We start from the raw sequence: 20,000 nt of genomic DNA on the forward strand, positions 1-20,000 counted from the left end.
GCCAACAAAAATAGAATTCTTGGTCACTTCCTTTGTCAATAATCTAGCTGCTAAAATCAAGCAGTTGTGCAATCTTTCTGATCTTCTTTTTCTTTGTCGGCTGCTTTTCCGGTCCCATACGGCAGGGGAACCCCACTCTCTAAAGGACACCCACTGTTGTTATATTTTGTTCGTTCAGAGTATTCAACATTTCATGTCACGTATTGCTCATTTACTGTTAAATCATCGCTGTCACACGACTCATGGATTAAGAAAGTCTTCTATATCCTCTTGAAAGCCTTAATGTCTTCAATCATTCGGATGTCTCGTGGGAGCTTATTGTATAGTCTCGGGGCCGCATATTTAAAAGCTCTGGAGCCTACAGTAGGGATATATCTAGGTGCCAATAGTTTGAAACCATCTGTAACTATTTTCGTGTCGACACGATTTGTTGGCTGCGCAATATGTAGCAATTCTCTTAAGTATTTTGGACAACTGGTTCTGATAATTTCGTGGGTTATTGTACATATTCTAAATTAAATTCTCGCTTCAACTAGTATAGGGGTGATAATTTCTCTAGGTGGGACATCTTTTTTTGCCCACCCATTTGCCCTACCATTTTCACAATGCTGCCCACCAAACCTGACTCTTCAACACAAGTCACCTTCATTAAACTGCGGCCCTGTGCCAGTAGAGAAACATTTGCCTGGTTCCAGCGTGCTGAAGTTTAGTTTCGCATTAAGGGTGTGACTCGTTCAAGCAGCAAATTAGACATGTCCTCGCTGCAATCCCTAAGGACACTTTCCCAGAAATCTTTGATTGGCTTTGTGACTAAATGTGACTAAGCGTAGGACGTCCTCACAATATGCCACCTGGAGCAGTACTCATCATCGTCAGCTGCCCATATAGCCAAGGTTTTCAGCTCTCCCAGCAGTGGTTGGGGAACCAATAGGCTTCATTTGCCCAAGGGAAGACCAATCTGCAGCAGACGACTCTCTTTGAGAGGTGAATTTACTTCGTGCCCTTTGGGTACGACACCTAGCTGCATCTGTATGCAGTGCCTTCTCTGATGTCGTTATCTTGCCCATGAAGGACCTGATGACCAAATTCAATGCACTTATGGACAGCAACTTCATCACCTTTATGAGTTCCATCAATGCCTTCACTCATAACAAAGAGGACAACTATTCATCAACAACCGAAGCTGACGTGATTGCGGTAGGACACAGACGTCCACCCCATGACGGGCTGGAGTGGTGACAAAGCTGTTTACCATTCATATATGCTGCCCAGACTCATGCCCCAACCAACGACCTGTACAGACACTTACTGACGCCCATTGTCTGCAGTTATACTACTTTCACCCCAGATTCAGGGCTGCTGCAAATAAAATGTTTGAACGGTTCTCTGTGGCCAAACAACTTGTAAGTTGGCCATCACTTGTGTCAGTGGCCTACCTTATCACTAATCTTTCATTTTTATATGATGCAGTTACAGGCATGCAGTTTTTAGTATACACTGGTGCTTATAGTTCTTCTCTATGAAGGCCACGTTCCAGGAGGCGACATTCTCATTCTAAGCCTGCTGACGTCTGTCTGGTAGCGGCCAACAGTTCTCCAATCCCCACCCATGGGTACGAGACACTCTATTATCATTTGAGAGCACCAAATATCATTGGAAGTTTCTCGTTACCAGCATCACATTACCAATCAATGATGTGGGTTTCTTCTCCCATTGTTTAACAACAGTGAGTCAATGAAGTCTAATAGTTGACACCTCTTTCACCCTCCCCCTCCGTCCTTGCTCTCCACAGCAAGGTACCCATGGACGCCTCTGCTCACCTCCTCACATAGTACCCTGAAGTCTTCCATCCAGAACTTCGTAAAACGCCTACAGTTCTCACTAAGCATAGTATTTATCATCATGTCAAGACGACGGGATCCCTCTATGTTGGCTAGATTTTACTGTCTGGCTCTGGATTGTTCTGCAGGCACTAAATGAACGTTTACTGAAATGGAAGAAGTGGGCCTTTGTCAAAAGGCCTCAAGCCCATGGTCGTCACAGTTACACATCCTCCTGAAGAAGGATAGTTAACTGCGCCTTTGTGAGGATTACAGGCGTCTGAACATGCAGGTAGAACCGGATCACTACCCCCTCCCAACATCGCCAACTTTACCTCTTCTTTGGACAAAACAAAGATATTCTCCTTTCTTGGCCTCTTGAAGGGGTATTATCAGGGGTTCATGAACCAAGAAGACATCCATAAGACAGACATCACCCCCCGCCCTTTGGAACCTACATCTTCAATTACTCCTATTTTGGCCTTCATAATACTGGAGCCACTTTTCAACGCCTCATGAATGACATCTTAAATGGACCTTCCCCTCTGTGTTTTTTAAATGGATGACATACTTGTCTTATCTTTCTCCAAAGAGGAACACCTTTGTCACCTGTGCATTGTTCTCAACTGCCTGCAACAGAACGACCTTGCAGCCCGGTTCGACAAGAATACCTTTGGCACCAACTATGTATCGTTCTCACAATACCTCTATCGCAACTGAAGGCGTCTAGCCCCTCCCTGAAAAGGGAGCAGAACTTCCCCATGCCCTCGACTGTGAAAGCACTGCAAGAATTCTTGTGCATTATAAACTGTTATCACCAGTTTCTGCCAACCATTACCTCCACTCTTGCCCCCCTCTATGCCACCCTAAAGGGCAATGCAAACGACCTGAATTGGGGTTACCTTAAGTAAATGGTCTTCAGTAATGCAAAGAATGCCCTATCAACTGCTCCTTCTCATTCCTTTCTTGTGTCACATACCCCTCTCCTTCTCCCAACTAATGCTAGTGAGGTTACTATCGGTGCAGTACTTAAGTGAAAAACTGTCCAAGGAGGAAACTGGCTATTCTACCTTTGATAGTGAAATGCTGGAGGTGTATTGGGAAGTCCGTCACTTTTGCAACTTCTTGGTAGGTACACCATTTTGCCCGGACCACATGCCCCTGGTGCATGCCTTCCCTTGACCCTCCGACATCTGGTGTGCCCTTCAACGCAGACACCTCTAAGCCATGACTGAATACAACTGCACCCATCAACCCAACCCTAGGAAATTTAATCCCGTTGTGGATGCACTGTCGAGAAACACATTGGCTGCCATTCACCTAGAATTGGATCACAATGCTGTGGCAGAAGCCCAATGGGAAGATCCAGAGTACCAAACATACAGGACAGCCTGCTCATCCCTCCATTAAGAAGACCTCACCCTCAACTACGCTAATGCCACTCTCCTCTGCGATATTAGTACTGGTAGGCCACAACTGTGGATAACTGCCTCCATGCACTGACAGGTATTTGATTTTATCCATGGCTTCTCACATCCATTGCGCTGATCTACTGCACAGCTACTAAAGACAAAGTTTATTAAGCACGGCATTACTAAGGATAATATGGATTGGGTCCGAGTATGTACTTAATGCCAAGCTTCAAAAGTACATCGACACATGGATTTACGAGAGCACACCTTTCCTTGACCTCAGCATCGTTTTGCCCACATTCACATCAAGGTAGTGTGACTCCTACCCACATTACAAGCACAGCGTTATCTGTCTACCATCACTGACCGCTCCACTCGTTGGCCTGAAGCCATCCCCATGCATACCGTAATGTAAATCTGCCTTACTCACAGGGAGGATGGAGAGATTTGGTATTCCTGATTATATTACCTCTGGCAGGGGTACCACTTTCACCTCTTAATTGTTGACATCATTAGCAAATCCCCAGGCCATAACTCTACATCAGACAACCGCCTACAACCCTGCAGCCAGGTGAATGGCTGAATGTTTTCCTCGCACTCTCAAAGCAGGTTTGATGTCCTGCTGCAATGACTTCAATTGGTTTACTCAGCTTCCTTTAGTCCTCCTGGGACTAAGGAGCTGTGAATCTTGGAGTCGTACCACACGTGTTTCATAGACACGCGTACACTGTAGCATTATTGCTTTTTTTTTTTATCTCTCGTTCTCCCAGGCTCTGATAAGAGAAACCTGTTTAATCTTGCCATCATATGTTTTATACTGTTTGATTTTTTTGGTCATTCTTGCTCTGAATGTCTGTATAAAAACTCGGTGTTTTGTTGAATAAACCCCCTACGAGCTACAAGATTGAAAAAGCCCGTGTCTGGCCAAAAGGGCCAGGCAATCTCTACATACATACATACATTGAATAAACCCCACTTGCATTCACCGTGCCTCTCTGTTAACACCTAACAGTTACGTTACAACAGAGTGTCCTCCCACTACTCCTGTATTACAAACTTATCCTCCCCTCAGAACTCATGTTTCAGCGTAAGCTGAACCTGGTTGATATGATGCCACCTATCCACAACAAGCATATTCTCTCTCTCTCTCTCTCTCTCTCTCTCTCTCTCTCTCTCTCTCTCTCTCTCTCTCTCTCTCTCTTGAGAAAATCTATCTTGAGATTTTTTTTCATTGCTCATATTCAGCGTAATTTTTTCATACGGTAGCTTCAAGTTTTCCCCAGTTTGGGAAATGGTGTTCTAGCATCTCGCTCAGTTCCATCTTCCATCTGCTGATACATTGGGAACTGCGATCTATATTCATAACAGAATAACTTACGATCCTATAATATAACTCCTTTCATATTAATAGTTACACTCAACCCTATTTCAACTATAATTTAAAAAAAATACGCAAAGAATTCTCAGATATTCCAGAAGATATCTTATGAATTCGTGACTTCAGTGACCACAATTCCCTGTAGATAGTACTTGGTTCCAAGGTCGAACAAAGGGTAAATGATTATAACATCTGTATATTAAACGAGGGCGATGCTAGCAATTACTATTCAAATATTCATAGAACATATTCATCAATAAATTTAATTCTGTTCCAACAATATTGTTGTTAGGTTTGAAGGGAGCGTCCTAGATGACCTTCAGGCCTATCGCGGGGCCATTTCCTTAAATCCTTCTTTTCAATGATGTAATACAAATAAAGCTTACTGGAATAGGTTTGACTTTTATACGTGTCAAGTGCATCCCTTTGATTGTTCACAAGATCATAATGAAACAAATAACCAGCAATGATCAATGAACCACTCGGTCCCTTGGTTGTCAGACACTCTCCTAATTCATAGACGTAAAACACGCAATTGCAAGAAGATTAAAAACCTTAAATAAGAGATTCGAAAAATGGAGTAGGCCTACTGATTACTGGTCCCTTAATTTTAGAAAATACAATAAACAAACTAATTGATATAGCCATAGAAATTAGAATATTGAAATCCTATTCTAATAAGATTTCTGCTAAATAGAAAAAAAGAAGCAATAAAAGGCCGGATAATAATCGTAACAAAAATGTCTCTAGCATATCAGAAAACACTTCAATTCAGAAAGTAAGGTAGAAATTTGATTAAATATGCAAAGGTTTTAAAAGCAAGGAAATGACAGTAGCCATATTTGTTTGACAGTCACAATACATGATACTACTTGGAAGCATTCAAAGATAACATCTTTTCATTATAAAGATCTCGACGACACATTTCTATTGCTATTATAAATTCTATTGTTGGAAGAATATTCCGAACTCTTATAGACAATATTTATTCTGTACCTTTCAACCTTGACGGTTGTTTACCTCAAGGTAATGTCTTAAGTGAGACATTTTGCCTTGGCATGTAATAGTATAGTTGTTCAAATGCTACATGGTGCACAAGGGAACATTTATGTGGAGGATATTAAAATATATACTCTTCAAATAATGTGTCTCACTTGCAAAGAATTCTAAAAAACGCCTCTAGAAAAATACATATTTGGACTGTCATTGGTGATTTCAGACTTTCGGCAGAAAATGAAAAATAAAGAAATTAGGTTTTACAAAAATAGTAGATGGAAGCAAAACAAGTCATAAATCTCACATTAGGTGACATTCAAATCCAATTCCAAGATCAGGTCACACTTTACGGATAATATTTGATACCCACCACACTTGGAATTTACATGTATTTTACGTAAAATCTAAATGTGATAATGCTCTCTACCTAATAATGGAATTATATCATGTAATACTGGGTGAATGGAGGCCACCCTTATTGATGATCTATACAGCATTATTCTTATCATGGACAGATTATGGCAGCCCGAAGTATGGACCAGGATCCGAAGTTACTTTGAGGTCTTTAGATTTAATTCACACCTGATACTTAAGACTTTGTAGTGGAGCCTTTATATATCCCCAAAATATGTTATTTTCATTAGTAAAATAAATTTTTGAATATACTTACCCGATGATCATGTAGCTGTCAACTCTGTTGCCCGACATAAATCTACGGTCAGGATACGCCAGCGATCGCTATACAGGTGGGGGTGTACACAACAGCGCCATCTGTGGTCAGGTACTCCAGTACTTCTTGTCAACACCACCTCAAGTTTTTCCTCGGTCCACTGGTTCTCTATGGGGAGGAAGGGTGGGTCAATTAAATCATGATCATCGGGTAAGTATATTCAAAAATTTATTTTACTAATGAAAATAACATTTTTCAATATTAATCTTACCCGATGATCATGTAGCTGATTCACACCAAGGGTGGTGGGTGGAGACCAGCATACATGTTAACAAAGAAGCTAAGTATCCCGTATTTCATTTTATTAGTTATTCAAAAATAACATAAAATAAATAAGTACCTGGTAAGGAAGACGACTTGAACCATTACTCTGCCTTTATTAAGTACGTCTTCCTTACTGAGCGTAGCGGTCCTCTTAGGATGCTGAACGACTCTTAGGTGCTGAAGTATAAAGGGCTGCAACCCATACTAAAGGACCTCATCACAACCTTTAACCTCGGCGCTTCTCAAGAAAGAATTGACCACCCGCCAAATCAACAAGGATGTGGAAGGCTTCTTAGCCGACCGTACAACCCATAAAAAGTATTCAAGAGAAAGGTTAAAAAGGTTATGGGATTATGGGAATGTAGTGGCTGAGCCCCCTCCTACTACTGCATTCGTTGCTACGAATGGTCCCAGGGTGTAGCAGTTCTCGTAAAGAGACTGGACATCTTTGAGATAGAATGATGCGAACACTGACTTGCTTCTCCAATAGGTTGCATCCATAACACTCTGCAGAGAACGGTTCTGTTTGAAGGCCACTGAAGTAGCCACAGCTCTCACTTCATGTGTCCTTACCTTCAGCAAAGCAAGGTCTTCTTCCTTCAGATGAGAATGTGCTTCCCTAATCAGAAGCCTGATTTAGTAAGAAACTGAGTTCTTAGACCTTGGAAGAGAAGGCTTCTTGATAGCACACCATAAGGCTTCTGATTGTCCTCGTAAAGGTTATGACCTTTTTAGATAGTACCTAAGAGCTCTAACTGGGCAAAGTACTCTCTCCAGTTCGTTCCCCACCAAGTTGGACAGGCTTGGGATCTCGAACGACTTAGGCCAAGGACGTGAAGGAAGCTCGTTTTAGCAAAAAACCGAGCTGCAAGGAACATGTAGCCGTTTCAGATGTGAAAACTATGTTCCTGCTGAAGGCGTGGATCTCACTTACTCTTTTAGCTGTTGTCAAGCACACGAGGAAAAGAGTTTTTAATGTGAGGTCCTTAAAAGAGGCTGATTGGAGAGGTTCAAATCTTGATGACATAAAGGAACCTTAGGACCACGTCTAGATTCCAGCCTGGAGTGGACAACCGACGTTCCTTTGAGGTCTCAAAAGACCTAATGAGGTCCTGTAGATCTTTGTTGGTGGAAAGATCCAAGCCTCTGTGGCGGAAAACCGCTGCCAACATACTTCTGTAACCCTTGATCGTAGGAGCTGAAAAGGATCTTACGTTCCTTAGATGTAACAGGAAGTCAGCAATCTGGGTTACAGTGGTACTGGTTGAGGAAACTGCATTGGCCTTGTACCAGCTTCGGAAGACTTCCCCTTTAGACTGATAGACTCTGAGAGTGGATGTCCTCCTTGCTCTGGCAATCGCTCTGGCTGCCTCCTTCGAAAAGCCCCTAGCTCTTGAGAGTCTTTCGAAAGTCTGAAGGCAGTCAGACGAAGAGCGTGGAGGTTTGGGTGTACCTTCTTTACGTGAGGTTGACGTAGAAGGTCCACTCCTAGAGGAAGAGTCCTGGGAATGTCGACCAGCCATTGCAGTACCTCTATGAACTATTCTCTCGCGGGCCAGAGCGGAGCCAACCAACGTCAGCCGTGTCCCTTTGCGAGAGGCGAACTTCTGAAGTACCCTGTTGACAATCTTGAACGGCGGGAATGCATACAGGTCGAGATGGGACCAATCCAGCAGAAAAGCATCCACGTGAACTGCTGCTGGGTCTGGAATCGGAGAACAATACAACGGGAGCCTCTAGGTTATCGAGGTAGCGAACAGATCTATGGTTGGCTGACCCCACAGGGCCCAAAGTCTGCTGCAAACATTCTTGTGAAGGGTCCACTCTGTGGGGATGACCTGACCCTTCCGGCTGAGGCGATCTGCCATGACATTCATATCGCCCTGAATGAACCTCGTTACCAGCGTGAGCTTTCGATCTTTTGACCTGATGAGGAGGTCCCTTGCGATCTAGAACAACTTCCACGAATGAGTCCCTCCCTGCTTGGAGATGTAAGCCAAGGCTGTGGTGTTGTCAGAGTCCACCTCCACCACCTTGTTAAGCTGGAGGGACTTGAAGTTTATCAAGGCCAGATGAACCGCCAACAGCTCCTTGCAATTGATGTGAAGTGTCCTTTGCTCCTGATTCCATGTTCCCGAGCATTCCTGTCCGTCCAAAGTCGCACCCCAGCCCGTGTCTGATGCGTCCGAGAAGAGACGGCGGTCGGGTTTCTGAACAGCCAAAGGTAGACTTCCTTGAGAAGAAAGCTGTTTTTTCACCACGTTAGAGTAGACCTCCTCTCTTCAGAAACAGGAACTGAGACCGTCTCTAGCGTCATGTCCTTTATCCAGTGAGCAGCTAGATGATACTGAAGGGGGCGGAGGTGGAGTCTCCCTAACTCGATGAACAGGGCCAGCGATGAAAGTGTCCCTGTTAGACTCATCCACTACCCGACTGAGCATCGGTTCCTTCTCAGCATGCTCTGGATGCATTCTAGGGCTTGGTAGATCCTTGGGGCCGACGGAAAAGCCCGAAAAGCTCGACTCTGAAGCTCCATACCCAGGTAGACAATGGTCTGGGATGGGACGAGCTGGGACTCCTCTAAATTGACCAGGAGGCCCAGTTCCTTGGTCAGATCCATAGTCCATCTGAGAATCTCCAGACAGCGACGACTTGTGGGAGCTCTTAAAAGCCAGTCGTCTGACGGAGCCGGACACAAGATCATGGTACTGCTGCACAGTCTGTGAACTGTCAACCATGGGGAAGCGAGGAAGTACAGCGACAACCCGAAACTGTCTAGACTGTCTGGGTAGTACAGACAACTCCTTATCGGGTTGCTGAGGTTGCCGCACTGCGTCACAACAAGTCACTTCTGCTGGTTGTTGAATGTCTTCCCAGTGACACACTGACTCCGTAAACAAAAAATCCTCTAACAAGGACTAAGCTTGGACTGCATGTCTTGCAACAAAGCTCAAGGTCTATGGGAGCAGGTGTGGCAATAGACGGGGTTAGCGACTGAAGCGGAACCATTACCCTCCCTGGAAGCATGTTATGCTTAAATAAAAGTCCATAGGAGGCTAAGCAGCTTAAGGCTCCTCTCCAAATGACAGAGTCCTCAAGGGAATATCAGAAGGAGGGAGAATAGCACTTTCTCATCTACAGGAACCATATCCGAGAAAAGCTAAGTTCTCTCAGTGAGGGTTTCACTGGTGCAAAAGCAGCAGACCAGAAGGCAACGTTATGAAACTGCTTGACAGTCTTGTGAGTTGGCAACAACCAAAGATGTGTGACTGAGGAGCATGCGGTAAGGTATGCAGAGCATGCTGTAAGGTATGCACATGCTGTAAGGTATGCAGAGCATGCTGTAAGGTATGCAGAGCATGCTGTAAGGTATGCAGAGCATGCTGTATGTAGAGCATGCTGTAAGGTATGCAGAGCATGTTGCATGGCATGCGGCTTATGCTGCATGGGATGAGGCTCATGCTGCATGGGATGAGGCTCATGCTGCATGGTATGAGGCTCATGCTGCATGGGATGAGGCTCATGCTGCAAGGGATGAGGCTCATGCCGCATGGGTTGAGGAGGATGCCGCATAGTATGAGGCTCCTGCCTCATGGGTTGAGGAGGTTGCCGCATAGCATGAGGCTCCTGCCTCATGGTTTGAGGAGGATGCCGCATAGCATGAGGCTCCTCATAGCATGAGGCTCCTGCCTCATGGGTTGAGGAGGATGCCGCATAGCATGAGGCTCCTGCCTCATGGGTTGAGGAGGATGCCGCATAGCATGAGGCTCCTGCCTCATGGGTAGAGGAGGTTGCCGCATAGCATGAGGCTCCTGCCTCATGGGTTGAGGAGGATGCCGCATAGCATGAGGCTCCTCATAGCATGAGGCTCCTGCCTCATGGGTTGAGGAGGATGCCGCATAGCATGAGGCTCCTCATAGCATGAGGCTCCTGCCTCATGGGTTGAGGAGGATGCCGCATAGCCTGAGGCTCCTGCCTCATGGGTTGAGGAGGATGCTGCATAGCATGAGGCTCCTGCCTCATGGGTAGAGGAGGTTGCCGCATAGCATGAGGCTCCTGCCTCATGGGTTGAGGAGGATGCCGCATAGCATGAGGCTCCTCATAGCATGAGGCTCCTGCCTCATGGGTAGAGGAGGTTGCCGCATAGCATGAGGCTCCTGCCTCATGGGTTGAGGAGGTTGCCTCATAGTGCTGGAACCCGGCAACTCCCGATGCGGCAACTCACGCATGAAAGCAGGAGGCGCAGCAAGAACATGCGTCTGGCAGGGTGGACTGTGCATCGGAGGTGGAGCTCTCACAGGTGGAGGGTGGGAGCAGGCAGCCGCAGTATCTGCTGAGCGCACAACCTCGGCGGGTTGTAGGTTAACAGGCAACATTGTCAACCTTCCAGCATGATACTCCTGTATGAAGGAGCAAGCTGAGACTGTATAGTCTGCAGCATGGACCACTAGGGTCTATGAAAGACAACAACAAACGGAGCTACTGTCCGTTGAGACTGAGGGTCTAAAACAGCTGGTGCGGCAACAGACGGAGTTACTGCCTGTTGCGGTACCACCTTGCCTCTCTGGGAGGTGTGCAGTTGTCGTACTGCAGCAAGTCCGAACTGACCCAGTGGCAGTGGCTACACCTAGGAGTTGGACTTGCGCGGAAGGGACCGACTTGCACTTAAAAGCTGCAAGATTTGGTCCATGGTTTCTGCAAGAAACCTCTTCCGCAGACGAGGAATAAATGGGCTCTCTCGTCTTTGTGTGGGTGGGGTGATCACGTCGGCTACGTGAGTGGGTACACCCGAAACCACGGAGGGAAACGTCTGTTCGTCGATCAAGGCCTGATGAACCCATAAGTCCTTCGACGTTACTTCTCCCCTGGGCTTGGGAGCTTGTAAGAGGTCCCAGACTAGGCGAACAACTGGCACGAACAGACGAACCCTCGAACGCAACACTGTAACACTTTGCGCTTATCACTTTATCACTTTTGATTTTCTGTTTGCACTTATTTCACTGAACTCGAAACTTTAAGTGGTTTGTACCTGAAACACGCAATTCTATCCTTCATTAAAAGTTAGTAATTGCGAAAACAGTATTACAATGTAACAGAAAAACATAATGAAAGATAAATAATTCAGTGGCTGGAAAAGAGACTAAACACTAGATCAAATAAACTACGTTTAAAATCTCTCACCGCATAAAGCCTGGGAACAAGAATAAAACTCTAGAAACGTTTACCTTCTTCCCCTAAAGAGACTAGGGAGAAGAGCAAAAACGATAACAACGTTACCCGCTTGAACGAAACGTTTATCCTCCTCTCTCTCCCTCCGTCTCTATCTCTCTCTCTCTCTCTCTCTCTCTTGACTTAGAACCTGAGAGATGAGCCCAATTATATATATCGTTAAAACATATTATTGTTAAAGGAAAAAAACTGAAAGATTTCCCAAATAAAAAGTTCCTTTATTAGAATTAAAACCATTTAAGCTAAGAAAGAATGAACAAAACGCTAGAATCGGTTTACTCTTACTGCAACGTGAAACCGTGAATACTCTCTCTCTATCGTAACGATAGAGCGCAAGTTGAACGTTCTGAACGTCAACAACTGCGGAGACAAAACAAAACGTTAGTTCAACTTTGAAAACAGTACGAGACTATCAAAGAAATTCTTTCAAAAACATTAAAATAGCATAAAATCTTAACAGGTAAAAACGATATGACGGGCTCAATGTTAATTAACTTCGGTTCCAAGAAAAGACCGCCTACTATTAGGAAAGGTCGCATATAAACAAACATAAAAATTAATTTTAATAAGTTTATAATAAAAGGAAGTTAATCGAAGAGGCCTATAAAAGGCGGAGAGATATAAAATAAATCTATAACTTTGTTAAGCAAAATTAAGAAAGAGAGTCTATACTCTCTTCGACACCAACACTTCCGTCTAAGGGAAGGGTCGGCCATTTAAAAGTGAAAGAGAGTTCATACTCTCTCCGTCACCAAAATTAAATCAAATTAATTCCAAAAGCTTGCTAAGCTAATGATAAAGCTTCCTGAATAGCGAAGGCTAAACTCTAGAGCAAATACATCACCAAATCGTGAACAATAACTCCAGAATCAACAGCGTATCCAAGTAGGTCTAGCCGGTGGCACGACAGAGGAAAAATTGAGGTGGTGTTGACAAGAAGTACTGGAGTACCTGACCACAGATGGCGCTGTTGTGTACACCCCCACCTGTATAGCGATCGCTGGCGTATCCCGACCGTAGATTTCTGTCGGGCAACAGAGTTGACAGCTACATGATCATCGGGTAAGATTAATATTGAAAATGTTAAATTTTTTGTGAAAATGAGAGCCACCTTTGATTTTACATTGAGATTTTGTAGCAATTCCAAGTGCGTTGTAGATCCTATCCACCAATTCTCCAACAAAGAAGCTCTTCAACCAAAGTGATATGTTTATTACCAATTATGACCCTTCATTGTTTCCTGACAGAAACTTTGGTTTCTCAAATGAGGCTCTCATCTAAGCTCCTTATTACAGGTTTTAAGAGCCAATCATTTTGAAACGGTATACCATTCCTAGAGCAAAAGGAATGATGGTTTGGGTATCTTAGGGCTGAGTACTCTGCTTCTCATAAGTTTTGATATTAATGTGAATATCATAAGATTAGGGTAATAAAAGTTTGTGGCAGGCATAATAACTTTTATTTGTGTCCGTTATATTGGAACTTAGGCTTAGATGATTCTATTTCTGATCGTCTTATCATTATGGCTAAGATACAAGGAGTTTTTAAAAAGGTCGTTTTTTATTTTATTGATCATTTCAACACTGACCATAGGGAGTGGTTGAATTCTGTTTCTCCTACTGATCACCATGGAGTAAGAGGTTTAGACTTTGTCTGTGAATCAGTCTGTGAGAAAATCATAAGTGAAGCTACTCACAATTCTGGTAACTGCTTGGATTAGGTATACACTGACTCCCCTGGTGTTATAACAAGTAAGATTGATTCTTTAGTTGGGACGTCTGATTATACCTTAATTTTGTTAGTAATTACAACTGAGCAGCATGTTACTGACATGTGACACTCATGCAAGATATATATATATATATATATATATATATATATATATATATATATATATATATATATATATATATATATATATATATATATATATATATATATATATATATATATATATATATATACACACACACACACACACACACACACACACACACACACATATATATATATATATATATATATATATATATATATATATATATACATATATATATATATATATATATATATATATATATATATATATATATATATATATATATATATATAATTTTTTTTTATAAAATCTCAAGCAGACAAGAATGGCATTTTGAGTGATCTTTTGAATTTGAATTGTTCACAATCATAAAAAAGTGATGAGCCCGATGTTCACTTCAATAACAATCTGGTCAAAATAATTGTTATGCATATCAATTTTGATGTGCTAAAATACCGAGTGAAAGAAACCTTGCTTCTATGATGATCAGTGTTTTTATTTTGAGAAGCAGGAGGCGTATCATCTTTGAAAGGGTAACAGATTAGATTTTATTTGAAATAACTAAACTCAGCCAAGAGCAGTTGCCCAGAGAGTATATACTTCAACGGGAAATGAAAACAATTTAACCATAAACGGAATCTTTTTCTGGCACAACCCAGTAACAAAAGTGGTAGTCTAGGCTTAAATCTGCACTCGTTGGTGTAGACTTAACAGTTCCTCCTTTACTTAAACCAGATGGCTGTGTCACTGACTATCCAAAGGAAAAGGGAACCCATTTGGCTGATGTTTTGGATAATAAGCAAAGTAGTGTGAACCTCGATCTTCTACATTCCTATTTTCATGAGTCTAAGCTAACTAGTTTAGTTTTTCTGTCTCGTGAAAACACTCCTGATTGACCTTGATACTTATGGAGGTGTAGACCAAAATGGTATTTATCCTTTGTTTTCGTTTTTTATAAAGACTGCAGATTTCTTAGCTCCGAAGTTGTTTATTATTTTCTGCAACTTAGCAAGAAGAGGTTAGTTTAGCACTTGATGGAGAATTGATAATATTTCTCCATTAGGTAATTTTTTTTTGAACATCTATTTGCAAATATCTAAATAGGTATGCTGAAGGTAATCATGTGTTCCCTACTTTGAAATGTGCCTTTTGCAAAGGTCTTAAAGCATGTGATGTCCTTCTTACAACCTCAAAACCTTTAGAGAAATCCCTTAATTCTGGTCACGAAGATCGTATGATTGACCTTGATATTAGCCCTGCCTTAGCCTGTTTTAACATGAGGGCTTTGTTTTCAAACTTAAAGAGCTGGGAGCAGGTGGTAGTTTTCTTAATATCGTTATTTTAGTTTTAGGTAATAGATCACAAAAAGATGTTTTTGAGGAGCATCATAGTGAGTAAAGGAATGTGATATCTAGTGGTCCACAGGGTAGTGTTCTTGGCTCATTACTTTCTTTCTTGTATGCTCCTTATATATGCAGATGATGCTACTATGTGCGATTCAATTCCATCTCTGAATGTTGATATGCGGTTGCAGAATCCTTTATTAGAGATCTAGCTAAAATTAGTGTGCGGTGCAAATTATTGGGCATGAACTTGAATGCTAACAAAACTCAAAGTATGATTGTAATTCGAAGACAGTGGCTCCTCAACATCCACGTATCTCCATTAAGGATTTTTCATTTTTAACACTTAACGACTCCTGAAAAAAGTTAGCGTTAATTTTTATTGCACATTCACATTTGAAATCACATTCGGTCTGTTTCTTCTTCAATTGCACTAAAAATTGGCTTATTCTGAAAACGTTTTAAGATTTTCGGTGATCAATCAATTCTGAAAAATCTAGTCTTCAGCTACTGACTCCTTTTAATTTGCTTGACATGAACTTGTGGTTTATTAAATTTCTTCTTCTTGAGTTAGATATTAATCTCTAGCACCGTCAATCTTTATGGATGTTGCATAAGATTTTTCATACTTCTGACCATCCTTTGCATTTAGATCTTACGAGACTGTAACATACTATAAGTAGTACTAAGTATGCAATTAATTCTCAGTCCTGTCTTTTCTATCATAACATTCAATACTACTGAGTACTCTAAAAATTTTATTCCAGCTGTGATTAGATTGTTGAATGATCTTCCTAAACGGCAAGTTGAGTCGGTGGTACTTCAGAAGTTCAAACTTGCAGCTAATGTTTTTATGTTGAATGACCTAAGTCTCTTTTTATAGTTTATATTTGACTATTTTAATTCTGGCATTGATCTTACAGTAGTTTATATTAATAATTCATTGCCTCTCATGTAATTTATTAATTTCCTTATCTCCTTTTCTCATTGGGCTATTTTTCCCTGTTTGGAGCCTTGTGCGTAGAGCAGCCTTCTTTTCCAACTAGGGTTGTAGCTTAGCTATTAATAATAATAATAATAATAATAATAATAATAATAATAATAATAATAATAATAATAATAATAATAATAATAATAATAATAATAATAGAGCGAATAGGGTGTTGCAATCTACAAACATCAGTATGATTCTTATTCAACCATTTTTCCTCCCCCATCATGAATAAAATATAAATATGCCCTCGTCTGTTTTTTTTCTTCAAATAAAGATAATTCTAATCATAGTCACCACAAACCACGTACTTCGAAACATATGCGAAGGAAAGGTCCTCCCTATTCTATATGTAGTAATGGGCCTTCGATGGGGTCTGGTTGCGTTGCAATAACTTCAGACGTGACAAGCATCCGGAATTGTATAAGCGCTATCAGCTATTTTGCTAAGAAATAAAAACATCAAAGAATTGAAGATATAACTAACCGGAAATTTGTAATTTTTTTCTGATTGGAGAAGTAGCCTAGAACCCCCCAAAGTTTCTAAACATATTTACCATCTGGTATTTAGAATTAAAGTGCTACTTAACAAATTCTATGCTCTATTGGTAAATATAAAATATGCTTGATTCTGGCGAATGTTAGAGTGGTTGGTAATGAAAAAGCAGAGGCTACTGCTAAATGAGCCATTAATTTGCCACAACCCATCATTAAGCTCCCCGTTATGGTCTATTTAACGACAGTGAAGCATTTTTCTTTTTTTATTATTAGCAAAATGGCAAATATGTTGAATAATGAATCAGAGAGAAATTAATAAAAACATATTAAACGAATAGTTTTTCCAGGGTAATCACCAGAAAGATAAAATCACGAACGGTAATTTTAGCAATAATAGGTACTGGTCATAGGATATTAACCTGTGTATTTTTAGTGTGCACACCTCAATAGATAATTCTCAAATGCATTTAGTGTGGCATTATTTAAACCCTACAACATATATTTTGCAATTGTAGAGTTTTTATCAGACAAACATTTATGTTTTGTTTTAAAACAATTTCGGACATTTTCTCAAATTTTGAGACTCTCAGTTTTTAGCGTTTTTAAGTAGCATGGGTTTAACAGATAGGAGTTATTTTTATATATATCATTGAATTTTGTGTCTGATTTATTTCTCTATCCATTAGATATAATACATAAGTATTACGATCTAATTTATTCAGGCTATTTATGTAAAATCAGTCATTACTTATTGGTTACCTAATTTTTTCTATTTCAATAATAATTTATACTGAATAGCCTGGTTCAACGGAAAGGTTTTTTTCTCATTATAGGGCAGGAATTCCCCAAACTCAGATATTGCACTACATGATTTTCTATTGAATATTTAGGAAATTGCAAACACGTTATTAATGTATTGTATGTGTAGTTCTAAACAAAAGCTTACGGTAGCTAATCAAATGTTTGAAACAACACTTGCATCTTATTAACAAAGACAGGAAAAAATATTCCCTAAATTCTGTCGCCAACGACTTCTCAGATGTAAGAGGAAGATCCCTTACCTAGGCCTTTAGTCTCTCAAGAAGTGTATAGAAACAATATTTCATCATACCCAAAGGACTACCTCTTTCCAGTTTCATTCTCCTGCTGTATCTGAATTTGTCTCCAAGTCTGGTTTCTCTGAAATATCCAAATTTAATCTCACTCTGGTTTATTAGTGCATATAATTTTTTCTCCAACCGTAGCTCTCCAGCTTTATTTAAATGTGTCTTTAAGCCTGGTTCTTTCCAAGCAGGGAACTCAACCTAAATTCAAGCCTGTATAACATAAGGAAATAAGAGGAAAACCACACCTTTATGAAATTTAGTTACAGTTAATTGAAGTCTGTTATCTCTGTGGATACCACAAATAAAAATTTGTTTCCAAACACTCAGAACTCTTCTTCATTTTTATAAATTAAATAAAGAACTAAGATGTCTTTTCAATATCTGAGCGATAAGAAGTATGTTACACCTACCTCTCTAAAGGTACTGGAACCTAAGGAATAAATTTTCCTATAGTTCTATAAATCCTATTTCTCAAGAGCACCAAAATCTTGAATTGCAGAACCTTACACAGTCAAAGATCTTTAAAATATTTTCTATGCTTCTCAAGCCAATGGTAAGGTTCCTGTTACTAAGGTAAAGAGGATAAACCAAAACTTTTATACATTGGCTGGATAATAATGAGATCTAAAATAAAAGTCAGATATTTTGCAATGAAAGTGTAAAGGTCTGATACTAGAATATAACAACCCAGGATTATAATTATTGACCACTGTTCATAAACTTATTTACTTACAAGAGACCAGGGTATATATAATTATTCTTTCAATCCTGTATTGAAATGTGTAATGATGGCCCTGTTATTATTGCATATAGATTTTCCAGCTTTATATATTAAACTTGAATGCTCCTTTACAGCCTGTGGCAATTAACGTTATTTGTTGCTTTCACTTTTTTTTTACAGACGTGGAGTGAGTGAAAACGATTTTTAGAATTCTCTGCTCTATACTGCTTTTCTGCTTCTTGAAAATTTCAGTGATCATAATTGTCTTTGGAATGGGATGAATTTAATTCAGAAGGAAAAATAAGAGAGTTTATTAAAAATAATCATCTTATTTTTTTATAACATTGGGTTAATGATCACTCATGATATTTATGGTAATCAGCTATATACTAGATATAAGCTTTTTTCTAGTCCAAGATCGATCAGATTATGTATATTCGGTCAAAAAGTTTTTGAATGGACTATTTTCCAATTCATTTGAAATGTATTGAATACACCCTAACTGAATTTCCATCCAATTGAAAGACTGGGTGAGTAAATTGACTAGAACAGAGAATTTTTATTTTTCAGCTCACGTTGAAGCCTATTTTTTTTTTCAAGTGAAGCAACCTCGAAAAGCATTCAAAATGATAAGTCATGTTAGAATAAATTCTTTTGATGTCCTATAAGAACCTGGTATCTCTCAGAGACTTGGTGATCTAAAGCCGTCAAAAGATACTCAAATTAAATTTAATGAATAGTTCAATAACATAGCTTTTAAAGATATAACTAGTCTGGAAATTTATCCGTTGTCTCTGGATTATAACTGGAATTTCCATGTGGCTAAAGGGATTATCAAAAGGAACAACTATAAAAGAGATTAACTCTCTATTTTTCTCTCGTGAGAAGCTTTTTACCCAAGTCCAAAGTCAAAGAATGGTAGATATGCTGAAATCCACTTGGATAAATGTAAGTAGCCAAGTTACCTGACTGAGTCTCCCTGTTCATCACTGAGTTACTGCTTTGGAGTTTGGACCCTGTTTTGAAAATATGAGGAAAAGATGCTTCATATCCTGTATAATCCATATCCTGTATAATTATTTATTATAGCTTACTCCCCTAAATTACAATACCTCAAGAAATATTTATGAATTTTTGATTGGGAACAAGCTCTTCATTTTTACTAGATTTCTTCTCATATGTAAATCCGTATTGATGAAGTGGGAGTCTTTTTATTGAAAGAGGATTTCCTCGCAGGTATGAAATGACAGATGAGCATACATTATAAATGAAATAACAATTGAGGCAGCTGCCATTACTCTTTGCTAAAATAGAAATTAGAAATATCAGCAATTTTAGCTCCTAGCGTACAAGCTCTCATACCAACTGATGGATGGAATTATTTTAACAAGATAGAATAGTGGGCTTACTCACCTCTCTCATAAACATAGTTTAGATGGCAGCGCGCCATTGTACCTGAATTGTGATAGATTAATTTGAGTTAATAATTTTTTGGTGCATTGCTTGTGATTAATGAGCAGGAGGAGAATTAGTGATTTCGGTATAACTGGGTTCCTTATGGCCTTTATATTGAAAATTTTAATATACATTTTATTTTCAATTTATATTTTAGTTGTAATGTATGAATGTGCGACCGATATTAGTTTTCAAGTGTATGAATCTTTGTGAATAACATACATAGTTTTTATAAATTA

This window comes from Palaemon carinicauda, chromosome 8 (assembly GCF_036898095.1).
Source record: "Palaemon carinicauda isolate YSFRI2023 chromosome 8, ASM3689809v2, whole genome shotgun sequence".
Classification (NCBI taxonomy): Eukaryota; Metazoa; Arthropoda; class Malacostraca; order Decapoda; family Palaemonidae; genus Palaemon; species Palaemon carinicauda.